Source organism: Gobio gobio (assembly GCF_949357685.1).
Source record: "Gobio gobio genome assembly, chromosome: 2".
NCBI lineage: Eukaryota > Metazoa > Chordata > Actinopteri > Cypriniformes > Gobionidae > Gobio > Gobio gobio.
This window is the reverse complement of record NC_137098.1, coordinates 40,562,486-40,569,001: the sequence shown is the minus strand read 5'-3', so window position 1 is coordinate 40,569,001 and position 6,516 is coordinate 40,562,486.

The window sequence follows — 6,516 nt, the reverse complement described above, 5'->3', positions numbered from 1 at the left end:
CATGAGCGCAGAACCTTCGCATCACTCCTCACAGAGCAGTTGACCTTCATCCGAACACATGGGGCAAGGACTGACCCGCAGTTCCTCGTGTCTCGTGTCTTCAAACACAACAGAAGTTTAGGTTGAGCCATCCTTTTAGAAGCAGACCCAATATTAGATTTTAGCCGAATCCAATCTCCAATACCTGATTCCAACATCAAGACATCAATCAGTTATTGAATATACTTTTAATAACTTTTAATTTCAGTAACATAACAGACATAAAGCGATCAGATATATACTGCCCTCATAACTTTCAGCAGGCCATCAGTGCTCAAACACAAGAATATTTATATGCGTGTGTACTTCATATGCAGTGGGATGAACACAATAACAAGCAGACACCAAGGCCTCCATTTATGATGTACATTTAGCATTAGGTTTAGGGACCTCTTCGATTTCTGAGCCTACAAATACAGCAATTTTCCTTTTACTGCTAAGACATTTTTACAGGATTTATAACTCAATTTAATTATGAAATTTGTTGTAAAGTGCGTGAACATAAATGGGTCTCAGATGTTGAAAGATCAACCTCTTGGCAATCTGGACCGTCAGTATGTGTGTGTGTGTGTGTGAGAGAGAGAGTGTGAGAGAGAGTGATAGTGTTGCAGAAACAGAAGGAGAGAGAGAGAGATAATGTTTACTATGTGTTATGATGATTATCAGACGTTAACTCCGGATGTTTGGTTGGTCTCTAGAAGAGGTTAGCCTACTACATTTAATACAAAATGGCCTTAATATGTGTCTTTCTGTTCATACTGGGGTCCGTATAGTTGTATGTAGATGTTGTCGGGCAGATCTAAACACAGCGTGGTGTTACAGCCTGTCATATAGTCTCATTCAGTAAGACTGATAGAGGCTGATCTCCGTACAGAATGATGTACATTTTCCCTCAGCATACCTTTGCCTTCTCGGTTCACGTGTTGTTGGACGCTGTATCGTGCGAAATGGTTTAGTTGGACTCTAAAAAGCATTGATGCTGCACCTCAAGGTTTTATGTATCGAAATGCCGAAACACTGTATCCAACTAATGTTAAATTTGTAAATCCCAGCTTGTATCAATAGCAGAAATCATGACAATGGGACATATATAGTTGTGATGTTTTTTTGCTAATTTCTATTTATTTTATGAGCTTGTTTTACTCTGGTTACATTTAACATTGTTTATATATGTGGGTCTGCGTATCTGATTAGTTAAGATGTATAATCAGTATTTGCCCGAGTTGGCAGCTCGTACAGCTTTGCTGAGACTTGCAGTTTGCATGAGCAAGTACATTTCGAACTTCTTTTTAATTATGAGCAAGGAAATGTTTCAATTACAAGCAGACATCTGTGTGTGATTATGTGCAAAAGCTTCTGATACGGCAGAGTCTCTCTCTGCTGTTGGAATAAGCATCTTCAATCAATGATCTCATGTGATCCAGCTGGAAGTACCAATGCAAGTTCTCCTCTGAATTTCTTTAGACAGTACTGCTACCACGCTAATTGTCTCCAGTTGTTCTCGAACTAGTCATATGTCCTCAAAACGATGTTTCCTTCCAGGCAGCTTTGAGCTGGAATTAGGAAGTTTACAGAAGCTTGAAAACACCTCCTTGTTACACAAGAGATTGTACTGGGGTTTTTTTTGTAAGTGTTGTTAGTTCAAAGCCTCATGATAGTAGGCAAGAAATGAGAATAACTTTCATTCACATGCTTTAATTGCTGCTGTTATAGTCTTTTTATTATTGCAGAACTGATTTTGTGTTTTAGTTGGTACGAAGTGAATTTTATTATTTGTTTTTAATGAACTGACATATTCGTCATATTTATTGAAAGAGTTTTGTCTCTTTGTTTTTGTGCTGTTATTACACTGCCAAAGACTAGTGATTGGTCCATGCCGCAAAACCTGAACAATCCTAATTCTATATTTACAAACTTTGAAAACTGTAACCAGTTTTCACACCAACATGTGGAATTGTGTACACGTATGAAACCAGCATTTATATATTTTTAACCGGTTTTAAAGAGGAAAAACTAAATTTCCACAGTAAAACCTGTTCTCTCACTTACCCAGCCTTTCTTTAAACAGATTATCTTCATTTACATTATTTATTTATGCTGATGTAGTATTTTGTGTCATTGTTTCCTTTGCAGAGTGCATTGACACTAAATCTTCTTAATAAGATTGTACAAATTGGAATCTTTATTATTTTTAGATTTAAATCTAGATTTAAGTTTATATATTTTATCATTGTTCAATAACTCTAATATACTGATTTGCTGCTCAAGAAACATTTCTTATTATTATCAATGATGAAAACAGTTGTGCTGTTTAATATTTTTGTGGAAACCATGATACATTTTTTTCAAGAATCTTTGATAATTATAAATCACAGCATTTAAAAAAAAAAGAAATCTTTTGTAGCACTGTAAAAGTCTTTACTGTCACTTTTAAACAATTTTAAGCATCCTTGCTAAATAAAAGTATTAATTTCTTTATAAAAATATATTACTGACCCCAATTTGTTTTGTTTTTTATACTGACCGTTTTAGACAGTATGAGGGCCAGTTCTTGTCTCTCTCTTAATGTAAAACTGATGCAAAATTGATCTTGCAAGGTACAAGTGAGTGAGAAAACAGGTTTTTATCCACAATGATCTATTTACTCATTTAGAGGACTGTAAATACAGACTCTTATCTACAGCATTTGTCAATTATCAAAAATATAACCCACTAAAAACGGAAAAAAAAAATCATAGAATAGTGTAACAATCGTTTACTGACAATCTTTCAGTGACTGGTACAGCCTGTAAAGTAAACGCATTAACTTTCAAATGTTACGTGTATAAGCATGGAGCAAACTCCTCTCTTGGCATAACCAAAACTTTATTCACCTAGAAAAGTATTTTCTGTGGTAATCACTATAATGGCACGAATGCTGTGGACAACGCTTAAATGTATTTAAACCAGAACATTCCTTTGAGGAATCATTTAAAAAATGTTGAACCAAATGTGTGTCTGTTACAAACTGTTTGTCACCCTGATGGCCATTTTCTGGTTTTGTACGTTGTCTGCCATGCAGAACAACTTTGCTGAGCATTTTCAAAGTAATCAAACTTGTAATTTTAAGAACAGTTGTTATTCAGTGAGTTTATCCACTTTGAGGAAATTCTATTAAAAAAAGTTGTTGAATGAGTTGTAAAGGAGGCCGTTAGTAGCCTTAATCACCAGTGATCACACAAATAAATCCTGTTTTCATTGGGTGTACCAATTTATTATACTGATGCATGCATCAAACGTGATCAGGATCAAATGACATGATTTGATGTTGGCTGAATAGTCTTTTGAATCATAATGTTATAGTTCAGACTGAGAGAAGTCCTATCCCTCCCCCAACTGACTGCCCACTCACTCTCAGTCGGACCCCACTTCCTACAGAACACTCCATCTGTCGCACCCGTCTGTGTTGCCAGAGAAGAGTAACAGACACACAGGCACCAGCAAATGAGTATATCATTATATCATACACACAAATTAGATCCTGGGCCAAACTAGCTTGGATTATATCCATGTAACCGTGATTTTAATATATTTAAAAGAGAGTGTACTGTTTTATGTTTAAATGGATATTAATTTGATCATCATGAACGACTCACTACCAGCATAGTATGTCTTTATGCACTACTGTACAAAGCTAAAACAAGCACAAAGATGAAATACTGATTTTTGAATGTGAATGCAGAGGCATGTGCCTCGGCTGTCTTAATAGCTCAAATATGTCAATGCCACCTGAGTATTTGACCTTTTGCTTCTTTTCACTCAAATATTTTCAAGATTTGTTTTCAAGAAACCATGCGTTGATCAGTGTTTTGATATTTTATGCTTATTTATTGTCCTGTGATTTTGGTTGAAATGTTTGGCACAGACCCTTCAATCTAAAAAAAAGAAGAACTATTTTGGTTTAATTTTAATCCTGTTCTATAGTGAAATAGATGTGGTTTGAAAAAATACAATTTGCCTCATTGCTTTCGTATTGTTACTCTGCTGTTGAAATCCAAATAGAATGTAACATGACTAAGTTTACAATATCATGGCTTGTATTATTGGTATAAGCTTTAATTTTGAAATAAAAAATATTCTTCTGTTAATCAGGACCATGTTGTGGGTGATTGGACTTTGATTGACATGGAGACAAGGTGCTGTACATTGACCTGTACATAAAAGAAAGGAAGAGTGAGTTGTGATTTGTGTGACATATGCAGCTTTTGTAAATACAAGCCTGCTATAAAAGTTGACTGCATTAAAATGAAAAATAAAAGTTTTAAAAAGAGAAAGAAAATAAATGTATAATACAAAAACAGGCTGCAAGCAAAAATGCTTTGTTTATAGGAATGATATATAAGTATTCTTGCATTTTGCTTTTTCATAATAGTGCTGGTCTCCCTGTCAGGCACCAAAGCTGTCTGAAGAATAATCATCACTCCTTTTGGAGTATGTTGTGTTCTGTGCATGAATCCTTCATGAGAGCATAAACTAAATGGTGAACAGGGCAAGCTGTATAACAAGCTTAAACAAAATGATAATCTTAGTCAATTTGAGAGGGGGATATTTACATTCCGTTGACTGTAGTATTTTTCTGAATTCCCTGTGGTTAATCTGCCACTTGTCACCTGTAAGTAATAAAATGTGTAGAAATGAGTTGGAGACATCATGTAACATTGTTGGGAGTGGATAGAGGAAGTAAATAGGATATGATTAAAAAATGTGACCCTAATTTATTTTGTGATAAACCTCTTTCTGTATTAGCACCTCCCAAGCAGCAGGAGGGGCTACAGCCACAGCACAGACATTGTAGCAATGTCAAGTCATAAAAACCTTCAGTATTGCCATGGCCTGGACTATTCATACATTTTAAATCTAGATTTCTGTGTATGGCAATTAAAATGTGCTTATTTGAAATGACCCTCAACTTATATCACCAACACTCCAAAGTAAGAGAGGCCCACACCTGTCCTCAAAATCAAGGATGGAAATAAACTCCAAATTGCATTCTTCATATTAACGGTTTTCATTACTTATTTTGTTGAATGTGTCTAGGGAAATGTGCATGTTCAAAACAAAATGTTTTCAGTTGTAAGTTAACACATTCTGAGATTTCGACAAAAAAAATTTGTTGACAATATAGGGAATACAAAATTAATCTATAAATCAATGAAATTATAGCTTTTTCATCTTATATTAAATAAATGTCACATCTAAAACATCCTTTTTTTTCAATAGCAGAGATGTCTTAAGCTTTATGATAGGGAATCATAAAATAACTAAGTCAGTGGAAAACAATCTACAATTTGGTCCCATAGACATGCATTTTGCTTTGTGTATGATATTTTTCCAAATTAAATAAGAATTTTGATTATATCGTCCATCTCCAATAAACCTGTATCACATTCCATAAACCATTCCACATAGACCACTGAATCATTTGTTGAAACAAAAAATGTAAAACAGATCAAAATTAAATAATGAAACTTGGGTCCAAAATAATTTTAGGTTCAGCTGAAAAATAAATGTAAGATTTCATGCTCTTTGCAAAAACAACATAATGGTGAAAAACACCTTTCCCTTTCAGTCGGTCACGTTCGACGTACGTCGGACGTCACCGATGAATTGGGATCACTTCAGAGAGCCCCTATCAGCTTCGAGATATAGAGAACAGGCCAATGGGCCATTAGCGTGCGAGATTTGAATCTCGCGCTCCGCCCCGCACCGCGAAGCGAGATAAACTGGAAGCGAGAGCAGCGCACTGTTGTCATTCACTTCGGCACTGAATAGGCGTTTGCACGAAGAGCAAGACAAAATTTGTTTTCTTTGTAAACTTCTCAGCAGAGAGATCGTCGGAGAACGAGAGGACGCTCGTGTTGGCGTGACGGCACGTGTATCAGCGAGACCGCGTGCTCACCGCTGCATGAAGCAAAAACTGCTGTTCTCACAGCACCAAAATTTATATTGTTGGTTCGGTGAGGGCATTCGACCAGTGAGTACAGACACAGGCTGCACTCTTCCCTGTGTTCTGTCGCGGTTGTCGCTGGGTGCTTCAGCACTAAAAGAGTTTCTGGATGTGGTCGTTCCCCGTCGCCTGCTGACGGTCACAATCGCTGCATCACGTGTCTGGGCATCCTGCACACTGAAGCAGCGTTTGTGGATAGTTTGTGTTCCTGCTGCGGGAACATGACTACATCGGCGCTTAGGTCTAGACTCACCTACCTTCGGGAAGGCGGAGTCCCCCTCCCCATACCTCGGATCTAGTGCTATTCCTGCCCCACAGAATAGCCCTACTTCGACAGATGGCCGGGGTGACCGGAGGATTACGTTCAGGACAAACCCGCCGAGCCAGCCTCCGCGGACCCCTGATCCCTTACAAGTGCCGCAAAACCGGTAGAGCTTCTGGAGGAAACCACTGGCCCCTCCCATGGGCGTCCAGCGGTGACTTTCGGGGCT